Source organism: Eptatretus burgeri, chromosome 12 (assembly GCF_056783735.1).
Source record: "Eptatretus burgeri isolate ZD-2024b chromosome 12, Ebu_testis_v1, whole genome shotgun sequence".
Taxonomy (NCBI): Eukaryota; Metazoa; Chordata; class Myxini; order Myxiniformes; family Myxinidae; genus Eptatretus; species Eptatretus burgeri.
In genome coordinates, this window is record NC_140972.1 from 38,027,372 (window position 1) to 38,049,305 (window position 21,934).

At 41.1% G+C, this 21,934-nt stretch overlaps 1 protein-coding gene and 1 long non-coding RNA gene across 10 annotated transcripts in view; one reads left to right on the forward strand and one right to left on the reverse strand.

Moving 5' to 3' along the window:
• The window catches only part of LOC147015434 (actin-binding LIM protein 1-like), a 283,326-nt gene that overhangs the window by 141,103 nt on the left and 120,289 nt on the right, over window positions 1-21,934 (forward strand). The gene's annotated exons all lie outside the window — the stretch shown is intronic.
• On the reverse strand, window positions 515-3,279 carry LOC147015435 (uncharacterized). 2 transcript variants are annotated; one of them, XR_015050333.1, is made up of 3 exons: window positions 3,079-3,279; window positions 2,407-2,551; window positions 515-687 (listed from the first exon to the last, which is right to left on the reverse strand). It is a non-coding gene; the product is annotated as an uncharacterized LOC147015435 (long non-coding RNA). The 2 variants fall into 2 exon arrangements; XR_015050332.1 differs by lacking the exon at window positions 515-687 and adding an exon at window positions 1,704-2,148.

Below are 21,934 nucleotides of genomic sequence, written 5' to 3' on the forward strand. Positions count from 1 at the left end.
GATAGTGACACCCAGAAGCTTCAATGAAAGGACTTCTTCAAAAGGATTGTTGAGAAAAACTTTGTTTTTGTCCGTCTCCGATTTTCTCCCTTGGCCCTGCTGTTGGCATTTCCCCCTTCTCTTTCTGCTCTTCCTTTTGTTATGTCACATCCTGATACCCTCTGTGTTCCAGCTCTCCCACAAGCCTGGACTCTGCATACTTTAAAAAAAAAAGCGAGGTCCTTTCCGTTTATTTATTTTTGTGTAACATAGTAGGCTCGGGAGTTGTTCTTTGTCATCCTTTTCGATTTCCATTATTAAATGCTTATAAAACATAATTGTTTTCCATTATATTGCTGAGGGGAATGCTTACACACTGTTGTGAAACTGGACACACGCATGCTCCACAAATCCTCGACCACCACTGCCCATGAGTGGACGTTGACCTTTGTGGAGTGCCTCGTGTGATCATGGCAGGTTTGGTGACTTATTTAATAGACTCTGCAATTGTAAAGACAATGCCGTGTGTCATTACCAACAAAGTAATGGTTACCAACTCTTCAACAAACAACATCTAAACGATGTGAAAATACACAAAGATCATACCAGCGATATTTACATGAGAGTCAGATGTTCCAGGCAGACTTCCCCGAGGGAGACACTTGCATCTGGTTTGGGTGCTTCTTAACAGCGATGGGAAGGTCGTATCTGGGGTTTGTGAATGTGGAGGATAAGTTTGAAATAAACTTTTCAATTAATATTTACTAGGAGAATGGGGTGGGGGGTGGGGGTGGTTGGAGGTGGTATGGACTGGTTGCTGTGAAGGCTGTTTTAAATATATTTTGTGTTTGGTTGTGATGCCACAAGAGAAATTGTGCTCTATTTTTGTATCTATGGCTGAAAGAAGTGTGTGGTGTGCGTGCGCGTGCGTGTACATGTGCCTCATCGCCTGCTTTTGAGTATCAGAAAACGGTGGCATTTCAGCACCTCTCATCCACGGGGATTTCTCATATTTCCTATATTTCTGAGTCCAATTTACTTCCAGGAACGCAACAATTAACCCTTTTGAAATTGCCACTTTATCGTTTAAATGTTGAAACGACTTTTGACTTGCAGATTTTGCCCGAGCAACGGTAGGTTAAAAGTGCCCTGGCTGGTGGAAGTGAAACACTGAAATCGCACACAGTGCATGCATGAAAGGCCTCGTTTGTGTTCATATGTCATTTTGAAAGTCCCGTCACATAATTTACCAGCTTGTAGGATTAATACCATTTCTCTTGTTGAAGCCTATTTTCATGGTTCATCCTGTTGGCATATTTGTAATGTAAAATGTAAAGTTCGTTTTCTGGAGTTCCAACCCAAAATGGTAAGGAATACTCCATGGTATTGCATACAGTGGCCTTGACTGTGTTACTGAAGAATGTTCAAGAAAGACAAGGAAATACAGAGAATGTCCAGCATGAATTTGTTTTGAAGCCCAGCTTCGAAATGTGAGCAGGCCGTCGCTGATATAGTAATATTTGGGACCGACAGTCACCAGAATTCTTTGGAGGGGTCTTAAAGAATGGAATATAAGTTAATTGCCCCCAACCAAGTCCCCTTTTCATTTAAAGAGATAATGTGCACATTAACTTATCAGGTTAAAAGTCATGTTTCATGTGTTAAAGGGTTTTTTTGTCCAAATTGATATATTGTCCATCTTAGAAATTAGCAAAGTGCTGATATTTTGTCAAAGTGCTGCAAGACCTAACACCATTAAGTGAATTGGTTTGATGTCTTTTCTTATCAATCTAACTAAAACCTGCTTGTAATATAATGTGACCATTAAAATCCTAGGTAATGGTGCAATGCGTAATTCCAAGGATCACTGTTCACCTCTACTCATTTGTTCCTCTTTTTTTTCACACCTGTGGAACCAACTTCCATGTCCTCTTCAATTTCATTCTTCGCTCCAGGTCTTCAAGACAGCTGTTCATCACCATCTCAGATCATCCCCAATCCAAAAACCATGATCTTTTCTACCATCATTAACCCCACCCAAATCCCTCCTAATTTTCCAGTTTTCCCTCCTTGGAGTTTCCTTCTCCATGTATGTTTGTTTTCCATCCTGTTTTGTCTGTTAATTATTGATCCGTTCAGTGTGCTCGTTCTTTCACAAACCTCGACTACCTACACAAAGAAAAACAAAAACACTCTGGCTAATTAGCATTAAATTTACTACTGAGTGAAGCATTGCACATGAAAAGTGAAAAAAATAGCATTAAACTAAAAATTATGAAACATCCTCCACCTCAAACGATGATCTTTTCTATCCCCAATTAAACCACCCCTTCTCCTCCCCAAATTTCCACTTTTTTTCTTCCTAAGTATTTGTTTCTGTGTTCATATTATCCACCCCCTGCATTCGCCCTAACCCCTCATCCTTACCCGCATCCCTTTCTTGGACATCTCCATCTCTTTTGTCCCTCAGTTCTGCTGTTGGTGTTTCCCCCCTTCTCTTTCTGCTGTTCCTTTTGTCCTGTTGCGTCCTGATCCGGGGTTCTGTGTTCTCGCTCTTCCACAAATCTTGACTCTGCAAGTTAAACAAAAGTTAAATTTTTGGCATTGATGGGTCAGTGATTTAAAAATCATCTTAACAGCTGAATAACCCAAACAACAACATTATTGATTTCATCCCAGGGAGTATTTGTCACAACTTTTTTATTTATGTGTTCAAGGCATATCTTCCCCTTCAGGATAAATCATTTCATCTGTTAATGACCTTTCTAACCATTTTCCCTTTGTGAAAGCATTTCTTACCATTTCCTACCAAAAAATGGTAAGAAAGGTCATTAACAGATCTGGTGCTCTGATTTTTTTTGATTTTTTTTTTCAACGAGAAAATAAAAATCCCAGCTTTTTGTTGAAAGGGAAATGCTCCACTTTTATTTTTACTGCTCCAAGAAGATTATCTTTTTGTTTACAGTAAATCTTCTTGCGTATGGCTTGATGAATAGCAACTCAAAATATCCATGTTCAGGTTTAACAGCCAAGTAAATGGCATCAGTTGTGGCTGCGTGGATTGCTCCAATGCTTCCACTGAATTTCTGCAATTTGCACCCGTTAAAGATATGGTCCGTGGAGAATGCAGAACTAGTCTTGTTGATGAGGTTTTTCTCGATCTGCATCAGTGGACCGGCACAACGATGGATGGAATCCACAGAACATTTACTGAGTCATGCTGAACACCCTGGAAAGCAAGGAGATGCTGATGGTTCAGGCATTAACCATTCACCCTCTGTTTCTCAGTGTCCAAAGGTTTAATGCACAAAATGTCAGATTATCTTTGCTTCCCACTGTAGCTCAGCTCCCACATAGCTCAGTCAACATCCTGTTAATTTCCTCCATTATCTATATGGTCCATGGTTTGGTCAGGGTTCCTGCAGTCACATGCTGGACTTTCCTTCATTTATCTGTTTGCACAGATAGTGACGCATCCGAGCATAGGATGTGAGATTCCGGTTTAATATGGACCATTGTTTGTGGGATAGATCGAATCAAGGATGCTCTTCATTTGGATTGGGAATCAGGTATTTGTTTTGGATGTTAGTTTGTATTTTCTCAGGGTCATCGGAAGTGCTCTTGGATGACAAATCCCAAGTCATTGAGGGCTCTGACTGTGATTTAAGGTCGGAAAGTTTTCTTTGTCTTCATGAATGGGGAGATTTAGATTGGGCTGGGCATTGTGATATTGTTTGAGTGTTATGTTGTGCCGATGGATATCAGGTGGAGGAATATTTGAGAGCACAATTAACCAAGGTAGTGGTGTTATTTTTTCGGACTACTGGTGACACCATATTTCCATTAAGTAATCGAAACTGAAATGATTTTAAAAGGCCATAAACTCATCGAAATAATCATGTTTTTCAATAGATCCTTCATAAAGTTTTCAAACATATGAATTACGAGCAACTAAAACCCGTTGCTTCACTGACAGGGATATTGAGGAGAGAGAGAAGAGAAAAGCGAAGAGAAGAGAAGGAAAGGGAGTGCAAAGAGGGGATGGGGTATAGAGAGATAGGGGAGTGAGGAGGGGTGGGGGAGTGAGGAAGGGGGGAGAGCAAGGAAGGGGGAGAGAGGAGGGAAGGAAGGGAGCAAGAGAAGGTGGAGCAAGGAGAGGGAAGTGGTGAGGAGAGGTGGGTGTTCTGGACTTTAATTTAACAGTGGGACTTCAACGGAGAGGTGGGTTGGGGGGGGGGGGGTTGATTTGACTTGCATTTGGAAGGGTGACTTGAGGAGAAGTTGGTGGGATCGTCCCGTCTGCCAGCATTATTACAGGATTAATGAAATGCAGTACGTTAAAACACCATGTTCAAACAGGATAGCAAAGCCGCCAGTCACTTTCAAACAGCATTTATCATTTTAAAAGAGATTACAATGTGTGCTTCCCTTTAGCGATGCGACTCCAACTGCGGCTGCACCCTGTTTATCCACTCTGGAACTGGATCTCTCCGAGGGGGGATCAAACACTGCCAGGAGATGCCTGGAGTGCCAAATAACATGTGAACTGGAAAAATGAACAGCTCTCCAGCAGCCGGACCCGCCACCAAACCCAACCCCACAGTCCAAACCCCAAAACCCGGCTCAGGCCAAGAGACTCTCGAGCCCATCACACTCCAGCTGCAATGCTTATAAATTACCGGAGACACCAGTGTTTTGGGCCTTTATTTAATTTAAGTACACTTTTTAAAACCAACATGCGGTAAGCTCCAGAATCTCTCAACCCAAGCCAAATCCCCAAAATTTATACTGCGTTATCTAACCCAGTAGCAACCCTGACTGCCAAAAAAGTGCTCATCCTCCAAACCTGCACACTCCTGGCTCAAAACACAACAAACACCACAGCACAACATAAGCACCTCCAAACCACAACACTACCACCTATGGGAACGTATCACAACCACCCATTGTTTATTGCTTCATGAAAGTTGGAAGAGGGGTGAGAGAGGGAGGAGAGAATGGGGGGGGGGGAGGACAAACAAAGAGATTGGGGTAAAGTATGGATGAAGTGAATGGATGGATCGAAAGTTGATTCACAGCAAGTTCAACATTTGTTCATGAACACGCAATACATCCAATTTCACAGAGTGAACATGAGGTGTAAGGAATTAATGATGAATGAATGAATGAATGAGTTCCCACCTGCTGTTCCTTCATCTGCCATTACATTCCCTACAGAATCTGCAATAAGCTTGGGCTTTGGAAAGCACTCTCCCCAAATAACCTCTATCTAAAGTACTCCATCAGGGGGTTTGTCTCCAAGCGGTGCTCCGATTGGAAAGTTACATTTTAAACATTTGTCAGATTTAAGTAAGACAATAGAACACGTGCTTATTATATATGATGCAGCTGTGATGAAAAAGTCATTTACACCAGCAACTACTGTCTTGCGATGGCGAACAAACATTGCTTGATAAGGAACAGCAGACTTGGCTTGATCAAGAACCGTAGGTCGATCGATGTACTTTTTGATTGTGTTGTGCAGAGGGACAGTGCGGGTACTTTTGCCATGGCTTGCAAACGAACATCTCTCTGGATATCCTTTCAACAAAGCAAAATTTAATGAAACTAAAACCTGAGGATGAGGATTCAAATTGATGATTTTAATTTCATTTCTGAGGCTACACCCATTATATATATACATATATATATATATATATATATATATATATATATATATATATATATATATATATATATTGCTGATCTGAGATGTCGCCGCTTTTAGTAGAAGAAATGTCTGTGCAAGTTTTGTATTGCCGTGATGTGCCACGGAGTGCTCGCTTTTTATGAAAATGATCACGGCCATAGTGCCAACGGCCCTATCGATGATAATGTTGAAACAGCATGAAGAGCACTCGCCAAATGGATTAAGCACTCAAGCAGGAACTCCAATGAAAGAGTTGATAAGGAACAGCAAGCTTGACAAGCGATTAGGGATCGCCCATCAGTCATTATCGAACACCACCCGGAGATTCCCGGAGTGTCAAAAAATGTCCGAATTGGACACTGAACACTTTTTTTTTTTTACAGTTGGAACTGCTCCTGAGGTCAATTATGTAGTTTAAGTTTTGTAATTTGGCTCAGTTGAGGAGATTCTAGAGGTTATCACATTTGCAGAAATGAAATAAAGTCGCGAGCACTGGCATCTCCAGGCATTTATAAGCATTGTGATGTATGTCGCGATTTGTAGAAATGAAGATGAGGCATTCGATGATATGAGTGAGGAAAGTGAAAGAAAAAAAAAAAAAACATTTGAGCACTTTATCATTAACCCTTTGAACCCTGAGCTCCTTGGACTTTCGGCTACCCCACCCTGGGCTCCCTGAAGAAAAATCCGGTCCCTCGAGTACAGGGAGGTTTGAACAGCTGCCGGTAAACTGGCCGCTTGGATGTATAGAAGTCTGAATAGCGGCCATTTTACCAGCTGCCAGGGTTCAAAGGGTTAAGAAATCATTGCGGCCTTTTCCAAGGCATTGTTGAGCAGGCCCCTCAAAAATGGCGAATTTAGACCCCAGCGAGTGACAGCAAGGTGACCAACGATGAGCCTTGATAGAGGATAATTAAATAAGGGTGTTAATTAGCTTCAAAAGGGGTGTTTAAGTTAACTCACACACCCAATTTTCATTCATGCACTTCCTTGGAGTTCCCTTTGTATGCATGAGAAGTTTCAGGTCATTAGATTTCATAGTTTTGGAGCTATGAAGGAGACACACACTGACACACTGATATTTATTAGTATAGAGGAAGTTTTAGACTGAATCACCCACCAATCCAATGCATGCTTAAACACACTCAGTGGCATAATGGTTCAAGTGTCCGCTCTGAGTCTAGGAAGTCAACAATTCGATGGTGATCTTGGCCAACTCGTAAGAAAGACTTTATAAATGGTACGTGCTGCTTCCTCCCTTAAAATTCAGCATTTAGAGCACAGAGCACAGATAAGCCCCATAGGTTGGCATCCCATGGGAGAGAGAAGGTGATTTCTTCTTAATTGCCAACTGACTGCGAAGAGAAAAACTACATCACAAGAAGGTGTCACCAGTACTTAGAGTTCCTTGTAAAGTTATGTCACTTCACCCAAGGTTACCAACTGTGTTTGACTTATCTCAAGTTCTGTGTTGTCCGATTTCTCTGTCTGCATGTGTATGTGTGAATTGTATGACAGCAATTCCACGAGCCATATAATCTTGTGACACTTGTGAAGCATTCGTGAAAAAAACAGGTAAATGCCACCAAAACCAAAAACCACCAAAACAAGTAGATTCTTTGCTGCAAATCAACTTTATCAACCACATTGAAAATATAATCATCAACAAATACTTTTTTTTTGGTAAAGAAACAAAACATTTTTCTGAAATCTGTTGATAACATGCACACATGATCTTTCTTGTACATTGCATTCTCAACAGAATTGACAATAATAATGACACTGATTTTTTTTTGTTTGTTTTTACTACAACAGCATGTTTATTTATTATATATGCCACCAAAAGGTGGACGGAGGTTACTGTTTTCACCCCTGTTTGTTATCTTGCCAAAACGACGTTTTTGCAAGATATGTTAGTCAGCAATTTTTGCAAGTATGTTTTTTTTTTTGTTTGTCTGTAATCACGTATAAAAAATTCTGCAGAGCACAGTTATCATTGGAAATTTTTGTAACTTCGCATATCAGAGGCCTATAGAGGTCCCTTTCAGCGCATAAAATTTTGAAGGTCAAGGTCAAAGGTCAAGGTCATTTGTCGCAAATCAGGGGAGTCGACGAAACCCTTATTTTTTTAGTAATTTTGATTGGATCGTCTTCAAACTTCATGGGAATATAGTTCATGGTCTGGCGCTCAGCTGATTAATTTTTGGTGGCGATTGGCCTTGACCTTCATGGTTAGCGCCTCAAGTCAAATATATTTGACCCCAAGGTCAAATTTTCAAGTTTTAGGAACCATATCGTGTAGTACCTCAAATTGAACACCTCGATGAGTGCGTTCTAGATATGTCAAGCTTGAGACATTATAACGTCATTTGGTGACGTTATGAGGCAAACGCATATTTTTCATGGTTACTCTGTAGAACGATTCTCATCGGAATCTCTCGTAGGCAGATATTCCTCAAGGAGTCGCTCCTGGTGGATAGCAGCTCTGTTCACCTCAGTGTGACCTTAAATAAGTCACACGTGGTCACCTTTTGGCAAGATACCGGTCACCCTGTGGGTGGCATTGGTTTATTTGTTTGTTTGTTTGTTTGTGAACAGTATTCCGGAAAAACTCCTCAACGGATTTCGACGAAACTTGGTGGGGAGATTAGGTATGGTCCAAGGATCATGCCGTTATATTTTGGACTTGGCCCAAAATCCAATATGGCCGCCATGGCGGCCATTTTGGAAAAATATTTGAATTTTCGTTTTTGCATTTCTACATGTTTTAAGTGATTTCCAACCAAAAAATAAATAAATTTGTTAGAGAAAAAAAAAATTTTGCAACTATTTTTTCAACAAAATTTCGATTTTTTTTTTTCATTTCTGCATGTTATAAGTGATTTCCAACAAAAACATGCCAAAATTATATTTGTGGCTGATTTTGGAACTTCAGGTGGATATACCCACCTAAAATCAATTTCTGTCTCAAGGAATCTAGTTATGACGAATGAATTGAGTATGTAAAAGTTAAAAGTAAAAGGGAAAGTTGCAAACTATAACTCTCTGAGCACTGTTGACGTCAAATTGAATGAATATGATATCAGGTTCACTTGAGTGACCAAGCAGTATTGGCGGCGGAGGTTTTGCACTCTCCCGAGTGCTCCCCCTCACGTTCTTACTATAATTATTGGACCGGTGTTTGTGTGTGTATTTGTTTGTCATGCTACTCCTCCTAAAGTTGTGGGCCGATTCCATCCAGACTTGCGACATAGGATCAGCAAATCCCCAATTAATGTATCAGGGAGTTTTAAATTTTGCTGGCCATATTGGGGGGAAGGGGGAGGGATGCAAATTCTCTTTCTAAATGTGTCTCGTGTAGCGCCGCCTCAAGGTGGGGGATGGTATTACAAGTCTCCACCATTTTACAGTACAGTGAAGTGTTTTGAATTATGAGCAGGGCACATGTTTTTGCTTCATGCACAGAACTTCATGTTTCTTTTGCCTACACAGCGCTGTCAGTTGCCTATACACCCCCCAAATAAAAGTTTGCGTCAGAAGAACGTGTTGCATGCTTGGAACAAGATCACCCATAGGGCGGGACTCTGCTAATACATTATAATTGCAAAAATAAACACACATCCCTGATGAGGAACAACTCCCTCACCATGCCTGTCTACACAGGTGGCAGGAAATCAGTAATTCACACACAAAGGGCTTTGTGGGCATGGTAGTAATTGGGGGTTTGGACTATTTTTTAAATATCATAAGTGTTACTATCACAATTACATTTTAATATTGATAATGATTTTTTGCATTGCCATCAAAAATGGATCATGGAACGTCACCAATACAAGTGCGTGGCATTTCGATTCCCCAGTCAATACTTAGAAATTCCATTCCGACACTCAAAGACTATACCTGATTCTGAAGTGAGAAAATTGGTTCTCTTACGAAGAAAGTTAAATTCGATTTTGAATCACCGCACCCATGCCTGTTGCCTCTCCAAAACAAGGTTGTCACACCTCCATAACAACCTGCCCGCACCTATTGTGGATGCACCAGCAGAGATACTATCCCCGGCTTGAAGTTTATTTAATAATCTGCACGCCCCTATCTCCCCATCCTTTGTCATCACCACACTCGAAGCAATAGTTAATCTGAGATTCACGTGTAAAGGCTTTGATTCTGCCCTTTTTGATGATACTGTAGTTTGCTTTTTGTGTGCTAAGTTCGTGATTGTTGGTGTCTCATGTTTGGTGCTCTCTTTTATTGTCACCAACTTCTCTTTTTAGTTTTGAATCGTTGCTATATCTGTGGATGAGTGTGTCTCCTCCTTCCACCATTTGGGTTGATTTGAACAGCAAGCAGCCATTTGTTTAAAAAAAAGAATGCACAGTATTGTATTTTCCACGTACGACTTTGAATTTGGCCGATCACCCTTTTGGTGTCTGGTGCCACGTCCCATGCCTATGGACCAGTAAGTGAGAGTTCACACACTCTCGCACGTGACAATATGTTTTGCTGTTCGTTTTTTTATTTCATCAACAGTCCAAGGAAAGCCTAATGATCGACTTTTCAATTTACGAACAAGACAGAGTCATTGTGCTTGTCTTGCTTGTTTTCCCATTTATATCTCTCACTAAATTATTAATGAATTATCTTGCTCTGTGCATTGTTTTTATTTATATTGATCAACAAAGTGTTTTGTTTACTAAATTATATGATTTCCCATTTAAGTTTTTTTTTGTAAATATAATTTCCCATCTACTAGCATTCTGCTGGATGTTAATGAAAGCAAATACAGTACTTGATGCTTGGCCTAAGGTTGAAAGCTTTAATTATTGCATGTGTTATGTACTTTGTACCGGTACGAGGAGTGGGAGGGTAAAGATTTCTAGCATATTTGAACACTTAATAAATGTTATGACCCCTGCACCGGTTGTCCCACTGTGTCTTTTTCAAATAAATGGGGATTAAGCAACAAACCGAGTGTATTTGAGGCACATCATGTTGACGTAATGCAGAGATCACAAAATGGCAAAATCACAGGAGCACAACCAACTTGAGATGTTTTGTCTTGATAAGAGGTATAGAATTACATTATAGGTCCACAGGGCGGTTTTAAACTGGGATCGCTTGTGGCGTCTTTGTGCGGCATCCAAGTTTGTGGCTTCGACTGGGATTGCAATGAACTTTGTGGTGTCTCAGGGAGTGCCGTTCATAAGATTAGATAGCGATGTGAATTGCTCTCAGGAATGCACTGTCTCAATGGTCTCAGTGATGGTATGGCAGGAGTATCTGGCATCTTCTTTAGTGCTTCCATACTTGTAAAAGCAGGAGCAAGATTGGCTATCTTGACAACGTCACCCCCATACTCCCTCCCCCTCATTCCATCCTTAAGTCTGTAACCCTCACCCACACTCAAACTTGTTCTTTATCTTTGTGTAACTTTAGAAAATCTTCACATTCATGTTTAAAATTTTATGTTTGATAGTGAATACCAATCGCTGCATGATTATTTTTATTTTTTTTTGTTGCTTGTTCACAAGAATCAACACCGTGTTGATTACCTGCTGCTCCGCTGTAAACAATTGCATACATTTGACAAAATTAACATCTAGAACAAGAAGAATGTCTTATAATATTATTAATTTTTGTTTTTAACCTTATTGATATCTTTCCAAGCGTTATAATTATCATTTTGACATGTATTCTTTTTAAGACACTTCCTAATTGAACCATGGGCAATAATCCTGAAGGATATTTTCCCAAAAGGATTGACTGAGAGTGGGTTGCCATATCATGTGCAGTTTTACACACTCTGACATAATCTTTTTCCTAAATCCCATCACACCCTCTCTTGGTTGACTTTAACTGTTTTGTTCCACTGCATTTTGTGTGCAGTTGTTTCCATGAACACGCCCTTTTGGCCATGCCAGCTGAGATATTTTCCTGTGGGGGTTCGGCCTGCATTCTTAAATTCCCTCTCTCCCTGTAAATTGATCACATGTGCATTTCTTGAATGCCCTCTGGTTACCCTGTTAGTTTTATACAGCTCAAAGTTGCTCAGTCCTCAGAAACCTGGCTTTGTAATCAGCAGGTCAATGACACAAAATCTTTATTTCACTGGTAGCTGATTAACTTAAACAGGAACATGTTGTGTTTTTTGAATACAAGTTCAAGCTCGTGGAAGAGCTAGTACACTGAACAGATCACGACGTAACAGAACAAAAAAACAACAGAGAGAGAGAGAGAGAGAGAGAGAGAGAGAGAGAGAGAGAGAGAGAGAGAGAGAGAGAGAGAGAGAGAGAGAGAGAGAGAGAGAGAGGCCACCACATCCACATCAACAGCAGCCTTGATGGACAAAATATAAGGAGACAAAGAAATAATGTTTGTGGGGAGGAATGAGGGGCAGGGAAGGAAAAATGGGGTGTACAGGATGAATATAGAAACGAACTCTCAAGAAAGAAAAATGGGTAAGTGTGAAGGATCGGGTGTGTTTAGTGGTAGGGAAGGAGAGGATTCACAGGGGTGGAAAAGATCATGGTTTGAGATGGAGGATGATCTGAGATGGTAATGGACAGCTGTCTTGAAAACTTGGAGGGAAGAATGAGATTAAAGAGAATGTGGAAGAAAAAAAAGAGGAACAAATGAGTGGAGGTGAGCAGTGATTCGTGATTTTGGGAGCTTCACCAGAAGGAGGTTGATGGTGGACCACATGCGCACTACAGAAACCTGGGCGGGACAAAGCACGGAAAGAGCAGAGGGAGCAAGACCATAAAGTAGGTGGTAGAAGACAGAGACCACTGAACTGCCTGTAATGTGAAAGTGATAGGCCCAGAGACTCAGCTTTGTCGTGGGACATTCCAATAATCTTGAAGGCCTTGGTTTCCACAGTGTCAAGCTGAGCAAGGTGTGAGGCAGAGGCACCATTTCAGAAGGGTGAGCAGTACTCCATCAAGCTGTGAATGAAGGCCATGTAGGTGGATAAGGAAGTACTTTGTATGACACAGGATTCCTCGTCAGCAACTGGCTTTGGAGGCCATCTTTGAAAATGTGGTTTGCCCAGGAAAGAGCATGGCTGATGGTGAGACCCAGGAGTATAAATGACTGAACTCCCTCAAGAGGATTGTTAAGAAAGTAGATCGAAGGGTTTGCGAGACTGTTCTTTCGGAGAGAGATAGTGAGAGATTTGTCAGGATTAAAGATATATTCTAAGTGATTGACCAGAATGTGATTTTTGCCAAGGTCTGAAGAGAGGGAAAAGGCTGCAGCCTACCTATCTGAAGGATGGGGGATATCACAGCAGAGGATGGAGTCATCAGAAAATATATAAAGAGGATTTTCCAGAGATTTTCAGATTCCCCCTCCCACCCCTACCCCCACACCCCACTCCTGTTTTGCCTTGCACTGGTTCCACAAAGTAACCTCATTAATGACCAAGGACAGGGATACACCCTAACATCCAAAAAGAAAACTTACAAAGAAACAAGAAAGGTGACACATCTACTGTACATGGATGATTTAGAACTCTTTGTTCCAAATGACTAAAAATTGGCAGAAACGGTACTCTGATGACATCCAAATGTAATTTCGCCTAGATAGGTGTGCCAAGTGCACTTTCGTGCAAGGTAGACCAACAAAAACAGACAACATACAAATTGACCTAGATACAACAACTGGACAACAAATAATCTTACAAATACCTTGGATTAGAAGAGGGTGACCAAATACTGAATGTCACAAAAATGTGCACACCAATTTCCAAAGAATACCTGCGTAGAACGAGGATGGTCCTGAAAAGGTACCTCTTTCCAGGAAACAAAGGAAAAACCATCAACCAACGAGCAGTACCAGTGATCCAATACAGCTGTAGAATAGTAAACTGGCTACAAGTGGAAATCAAAAAACTAGACATCAGAATAAGGAAACTCTTCTCTATCCACAAAATTTTCTACAAAAATCAATGCATCCCAATAATGTACCTGCTGAGAAAAGGAGGAGGCAGCAGCCTGATGGAACTCAACCATGTGTACAGAGTGATGACTCAAGGATTAGCAGAATAGATGAAAGCTCAGCAGACTACTGAATACATTTTGTTCACAAGCATGAACACAACAAGCCAGCAAAGGTATGTCTGACTCACCTTGAAAAAAAACTTCCAAATGCAGGTGCAAAGAGAAGATGTCACTCATCAAACCAAAACAGCAACCAATACAGCCCCAACAATTGCAAAAAAAGACAAGAAAAATATAAGACAAAATACCAACAGATATATAGTGATAACTGGGAGAGAGACAAAAGAGCAGGGAAATATAAAAAAAGAGTTGGACAGATTGGGGGTAGACAAAGAAGGCTTACTTGAATGGTGAATAGGTCATTTCAGGCCTGGTGTTGGCTTAAAGGTTAAGGTGGTTGATTTCAGATCTTTGGGTCTTGAGGCCAAAACCATTGAGTTAACACTAGGTGGGCTGACTCAGCTTGTCATCCTTCTGAGGTTGGCAAAATGTGTACCAGCTTACTGGTAACAAGGGGCATTGCATCAGTGGCACAACCATACCCCCAGAAAATGATGCAGCCAAGCAGATGCCAGCTGTATAAAAATAAATAATGGTCAACTCAATTGGGACATATAATGAATCAAAATAAATGCCCAATTCCAAGGACACTACATGAATGGCTGAAAGTGGCAGGACTGAACCAATCGGCAAGTGTAGATTTTGCAAGGTAGAAACAGAAAGCACAAGTCACCTCCGATTGGGATGTAAAAAACGTCATGTCAGAACAGCAGTACACCCAAAGGCATAACAAGGTATGTAGAGTAATCCAATGTCACATCTGCAGAAATTTCAATGTCCTAATTCCTGAAAACTCATGGAAACATGAACCAAAAACAATCATTGAAAACAAGGAAATAATGCTCGTACGACCTGATGATTCCATCCAGCATGAACATAGAAAACAAAGCACTGCGACCGAACATAGTATTCAGATGCAAAAAGGAAAATAAGGCATTGTTAATTGTGGTTTCATTATCCAGTGATTTTGGTTTAAATAATGCAGAAATCAGAAAAATGACCAAAATTTATATCAAGACCTCAACAATGAAGTGGAATTATCCTGGAAGCTGAAAAGCACCAAAATTGCACCAGCGATAATTGGAGCAACAGGAATGATAAGGAAGAACCTCACAAGGATCCTACAAACCATTCCTGGGAACATTACCACAAACGAACTGCAGTTGGAGGCTGTCCGGTACTCAGTGTCGATCCTGAAAAGAGCCCTCGGTACAAAACTCTGAGAACAACACAACTTCACAATTTAGCCCATGAATCACGATCCTTCACTGAAACAAAGGTGGATAGAATGGGGTAAGGTTGCGCTGTGTGAAAAAAAAAACCCACGAATAATGAAGATAACAATCAACGACAAAAAAACACACACGTGTTGCTATAGTGTCACAACCCCTTCTGGACGAGACTAAAAAATATGTCGAGGACAATTATCAAATATCAGGTGCATAACTTCAGTGCAGGTCCACTATTATGATGCAAAAACATCTTGGAAGGCCAAGCGGTCTTTGAGATTCTGCAATGGCAAAATTGAGTGAGGACAAAAAATGTTTTTTTTTTTGTTTTTTTTTGACTGCCATTTCACCTTGACCACGTTATTATTTTTGACCATCATTTCACCTTGATCATTACCCTGGAGGGGTATGGTGTAAATTATACGTAAATGTTGCTCTTGGCTATCTTGTGAGGGCAACTTTGTTCTGATCGTGCAAACCTTCGTCGAGATTTGGTGAAAAATGCTAAAATATCTATTATTCATGGTCATGACCATAAAAATGAGGTCATCGTTAAAAAATTATGTCGACCCGGCATTCTCTCTATTTACATTATTAATGCAAAATTTCATTCTGAAAGATACAGCTCAGAAATTGGGAGTGCAGGAATAAAAAAAATGAATGGGAGAAGGGGAGAAGAGAGGAAATCTGAGGTGGTTGTGGTGAGGTGATGGTTTGAGTTTGGGGGGGGGAGGAGGTGGCAGAGTATTGAGGTTTGTAGAGAAACACAAAACCACAATTACCTTGATTTTCCTTCGATTGATTTGTTGACTGCTTTTCAGTATTCATCTTGGTTTTAATGTGGGGAAATGCTTTCACAAAGTAGACTTTTATAATGTACTGTTTCTAATTCGCCACACCATGAAAATCATTGGCAGTGTTTGTTAGTTGTTCCTACTTTGTGAAATAATCCCAAACCATGTACATATTGTTATGTGGAAGGGGAGGGAGGGCATCCATAAGAGCTAGAATATGGTAAGAATAGTAAGGACCACGTGATCAAGTTGGGTATAATTACTGTTGTATTCGTTATCTGTTAGAGGTAAGACATATGCGGTAAAATGTGCATCAAGGAGGCGGTGAGTATAAACCTTGGAGTAGAAGAGGGTAAGGTTGCATTGTGTAAAATCCCCTGTACAGGCAAGGCCAGGTGAAGGACTTGTGGCATTTAGCACAAAAGGCACAAATAAAGTGCTTCACGTGATTACAAAGCAATCACGGGCCTTTTGGCTCAATGACAGCAGGCCACACCACATCTACTCCGAGCCTGCAACGCCTTTGTTCATCACTCAATGATGTAGTACTCTTCCCTGTGCACTATCGTGCCAGTATCATATCACTCTCTTCTCTGAATATTGTGGAATCTAAAGCTATCAATATTGGCATCTTCAATTGGCATCTTCGGCGATGAGGATGAAACACAAGGCCGTTGGTTTCACATCTCAAGCAAGTCTTTTGCAATACAGTTTTACTACCTCTCCGCAATTATAGCTTCTTACTTCTCTCTCAGCCCTCCAAAGCTCCCTTGCAGCTCCGCTGGGACACACGTGTTCTTCCAGTAACCCCCTCAGTAACCTGCTCCTGGTTAACCTCCCAAAATGTAGGCTATCTGCTCAACTCCACTCTATTTTCCACTCTTTTCTCCAATTTGTGTAAACTGCCTTCCAGAGATGGTTCATTTACATTCTTCCACCAAGGGCTTCAAGCAAGCAGTGCACCATTATCTCGTGTCATCTCTCATCCCTACCTGTGGTCCTTTGTACTTTCATTGACTCTCCCTTACTCACCCTTTTTGTTTTAAGTTTATTGGGTTTCTTCCCCTTCTGTCTCTGCTCTTTTGCTGTTTACTCATTATCTTGCTTGTTGTAACAAAGGACTATCATCTCCCTTTCCCCATCATGTCATCACTATGTTGCCTTTTTATAATGTTGTCAATATAAAAGCCAGAAGTTCCATTTTAACATGTATATATATATATATATATATATATATATATATATATATATATATATATATATATATATATTGTTACGTGGATGTAGGGGGGGGGGGAGAGATCCATAGTTCAACTGTCGTAAGTGTAACATGGCCCATGAGTTTCGATTAGGTGAGATTACCATGTAACAGGGACCTGTCAGTGTAAGTCGGCTTGTAAAATGTCACACTTAGGAGGCAGCATATGCAATTTATAGACAGGATAGTCAGAGTAATATTGTAGGCATAAACACCTATTGTTTGTGGGCAGGGCCAGGTATGCAAAGTGTGTGTGAAATGCCATCACTGCCTCTCTGGCCAGCGTAGGCCAGCCATGGCGACGCAGTGTGCTGTGGAGCCAGAAGTGACAATAGATTTATTTTTATGGGTGCGCCCAAGAGGAAGTCCACCGAGAAGGAGGAGGAGGAGGAGGAGAAGCTGCTCAAGGAGGAGTTTTGTGAGGCAGAATATGATTGTGGTTCTCTCTGAAGAAGTTTGGGATTGATGCAGGCTTGTATCACCCTGTTTTTGGTGAGGGAAAGAAGCGACCTCGGAAAGAGAGGAGAACTCGACGTGCAGGGAGCCAATAATTAAGCAACTTCCTGAAGACAGGAGAACTCCACGTGCACGGAGTTTAAGAAGTGCTTTCAGGAGGAAGAAGGGCGTGGAGAGAGGACGGATGGCAGACCAGGAGGACTCCGCTCAAGAGAAAGAAGAGGATGAGAAGCTGATCACGGAGGATTTTGTGAGGCAGAACATTATTGGGGATGTTTGTGAATAAACTTTTTATTGACCCTAGCTTGTATCACCCTGTTTTGGGAGAGGGAAAGATGCGACCTCAGAGGAGAGGAGAACTCCATGTGCATGGAGTCCAAAGAAGCAATTTGAGGAGGAAAAAGAAGGGACTGGAGAGGGGACGGAAGGCAGACCAGGAGAGGGCCACGGTGGCTGGTTGAGGGGCGGGTCGTCGCTGGCGCTCCTCATGGTTGGTTCATTTCATCGTGCTCTGTTTTGGCTTTCTTCATCTTTGGACTGACTTCATCACTGGCTCTCGTTGTCTCACATCTGGTTTCCAAAGTGGGCTGTGTTAAATCCTGTGTCCACCCTGCACATCATAGATAAAGCGAAATTCCCACTTACATTGTTATCTTGTTGTAAAAGTGTGTTCTGTGGCACCTAGAGTAGTTTAAGTTTTGCTATTTTTAAAATCATCATTGTATATAAGTTTGCTTGTCCCCAATCTGCTCTTTGCGACTTTTGATTCACTTGGTTCGTCCCGTTTATGAGAGCGTCTCACTTACCCTCTTCTGTGTACTTTTCGATATAAAATAAACCCTTTAAAAGGTAAGAAAATGTGTTCGAGCCATCTGCTTCCCGTGCATGGGCCGTCAATTTTGGCTCATCTGGGCAACCTTGGGGAACGGTAAAGAATAATAACTGAACGCAGTGCATTAAGAGACCGTTTGGCCATTTCCCGAGATGAAAGGTCCCGGCGTTGAGGAACACCTTGTCAACGGAGCCTTAGACGTGACAATATTTTTATGCTCTTGGACACTTAAACAAAATAGTCTGTCATATTTATTATCAGGCAAATTTATGGCTCAGAAACAATCTGCTTTCGTTGAACAAATCAAAAACCCCATCAGCTGCCTTTAAATGATGTTGAAGTTGAATTTATTTTCATTAAGCCACGTGATTTTCAACTCTCAAAATGCATTGCCCACCCCAGCAACAGTCATTGAACCAATCAATTGTGACATCCACAATGAATGCCTGCGATGACTACAGGATATTGCTGATATTGCTGGAACTGAATACATTTTGTGAGTCCCTTGTCAATGATCGTCAGTACCATGGTCCAGCTTGTCAGGTAGCATGTTTAGATTAGTTTTGGTATAAAGCTTCATTGTAAACTTCAGAATGTTCTTTTGAGGTTTTGTTTTGCTTGATTCTTTTGAAAATCTATAAGAATTTAGTTTTATATGCACATCATATTTTAAGCAACGACTTCCAACAACACCATCTGATTACAAAGACTGCTTTTACCGACTGTCTGCACCCATTCGGCAAAGCACGCGCCTACATGAGGAATGTGTACGTCCATGGCTGGGAGTTTTGCTCCTGTGCATAAAGGTCCAAGGTTGTTGAAATGAAGTCCAAGTACTGCAACTTGTTTTGAAGAAAAAAATAATTGTCCGTTAATTTCCACGAGCATCAATGATGAAGCCATGAGCATTTGGAAGATAAGGTGTGCACGATGGGTTTTGAGCTGTATCGCATGGGTTCGATGTGGGCACAGCTAGAAACTGTCACCTTGGTATTTCTTATGCAAGGCAATGCAGCAATGTGTGCACCATCCACGAGGAGGACGTTAAACCTGAGGATCCGTTCACCCACGCTGGTTGTAGGTGGACATCAAAGATTCAGTGGTGTATTTTGCAGAGAGTTGGTGAGTTATCGCCACCACCCTGGTCAAATTCCCAATTCCTGCCACGTTCAGTCAAACTTCAGCAGTTTATGAAAGCTTATACCAAAAAACATTTTCTGTCTGACCTCACAAGAAGTTTGAAATACTCAGTTACTCACCTTTAAAGTAGTTGTACTATTAGAAGTAGATCAATTATTAAGTATATCCATGTGCATGGAGGGGTGGTGAAAATAATATCTAAAAACTAAAATTTGGACACATGTTCAAAATATGGATTTGTATGTTTCTGAAAAAGAGTGGAAAATGGTTTGGAAAATATGAATCTTTATTTCATGTCATATTGAAAGGTTCAAAGGTGCGATTGAGTACTGCAAGCGCCCATATAGGTGATCTATTCCTTCAACCCATCGTACATCTGAGGATTATACAAGGTGTCCCAAATGTAGTGTAGTGAAAAATCACATTGTTTTGGCATCATCTTTACAAAATATTTAAAATCAAATTAACTGCACTAGTTTTGGGACGCCCTGTATTTGACAATTGATTGGCATTATCTTTACAAAATATTCAAAATCAAATTCACTGCACTACTTTTGGGACACCCTGTATTTGACCATTGATTGGCATTTATGCGACTTATCTAATCACCGATAAAGGCAATCCTGTAGTAATGATGCATTTAAAATTAAACATTGCACAAACTTTTGCGTCTCACTATCTGCCATGATCTTCACTGGGAAAGCTACATCTCCAAGCTGGTGGCTAAAGCCAGTTGCCGATTGGGTAACCTCCATCCTGCAAAGTCCTTTCTTGGCACACCTGAGCTCCTGACCACGTACAAAGCTTTCATCCGCAACCTGATGGAGTAGTGCTATCCCCTCTGGGCTGGTGCTCCCGTCTCTCACCTTTCTCGGTTTCACGCTGTGGAAACCAAGACATTTAGGATCATTGTTATCTCCCGCGATGAGGCAGAGTCTTTGGGTCTCTCACTCTCTCATCACAGGCAGGTCGGTGGTTTTTCTGTCTTCCACCTTCTCCTCTCTGGCCTTGCCCCCCCCCGCTCTGTCTGCTATCTGTCCCCCCATATTTCCGCAAAGTGCTCAAGGTCCGCCAGCAACCCCCTTCTGGTTAAACTACCAAAATCAAGAATCGCTGCTCACCATCATTCTTTCATTCCTATTTTTTCCCGCCTTTGGAACAAACTCCCATACACTCTTCAATCCCACCCCTCCCCCCTGGTCTATAAAATAGCTGTTCACCACCATCTTATTTATTCCCCCACCAAATCCTCGATCTTTTCTACACCCGCTAATCCACCCCAAACCCATCTCCTTCAAATTCCCTGCTTTCCTTCCTGAAAGTCCCTGTAGTATCCATCTTATTTATCCCCATGCATCCTGCGCAATCCCTCTCCCTTCCACAAATCTCCTCATGTCTCTGTTCCCCACTGTTTTTTCCTTTCTTCTCCCAGCCCTCCTGTCTCCTGCTCCCCTTGTACATTTTGTGTTCGCTCTCATACGTGCCTCAACATTGCATATTAAAAAAAAAATTAAAGTTAGATCTTTCTTCAGATTTAATGAACTAAATAACTCTGAAATCCTAATCCTCTGCCACTAAGGCTTTGCAAAAATTTTTCAATACTCGCCACTTGGCTTTTGTGAAGGAATCCATTATTTAATAATGGATTCACTTTGCCGTGATATCACTCTTTCTCGGATGAATGTGAGATAAGTACAATATCACTTTAAAGGAGTTGTGGTCTGCACTTTATAAATTATACTAGTGTGGATCTGCTCACTACACTCGCCTCTCTACACGTCATTTCAAAGATTTACATTACAGATTTGCTGTGTTGTCATGATTTACACCAATCATAATTCAAAATTTTCTTTTGTACAAATGTATTTGTAATATTAGTGATTGATATATGTAGATATATTTGTAATTTATTTGTAATACATAAAGGTCAAAGTGGTCTGAAGCTCGAAATGGTCAATGGTTTAAGCTGTCTAATCTGTCTGAAGGCTGTAAGGGGTCTAAATAGTTTTAAGGTCTGAGGTCGCTCAGGTGACTTATGGGGCATAAAGGTCTAAAGGTTCTCAGGATCAAAAGGGAATAAATCAGCTAAAGGGTGAAGGGATTTAAAGGTGTCTAAAGTGTTGAAAGGGTCTTAAAGGTAAAATGGGTCTTAAGGGTCTTTAAGGTAAAAGGGGTCCTAAAGGGTCTTGGGAGCCTTTTGGGTTATCTGTGTCTTTTGGATCCTTGGGGTTATTTGGGTCTTCATGGTATTTTGGGTCTTCATGGTCTTTTGGGTCCTCCGAGACTTTTGGCTCATCTGGGTCTTTTGGGTTATCTGAATTTTTGGGGTCTGGGCTATTTTGAGTCTTTTCGATCCTTGGCTCTTTTGGGTCTTCAGGGTTTTCACTGTATTTTGTGTGTTTTGGGTCCTCTGGGTCTTTTCGCTCTTTGGGGTCCTTGAGTTATTTGAAGTTTTGAAGGTCTTATGGGTCTTTTAGTGTCTTAATGGTCTTGGGGT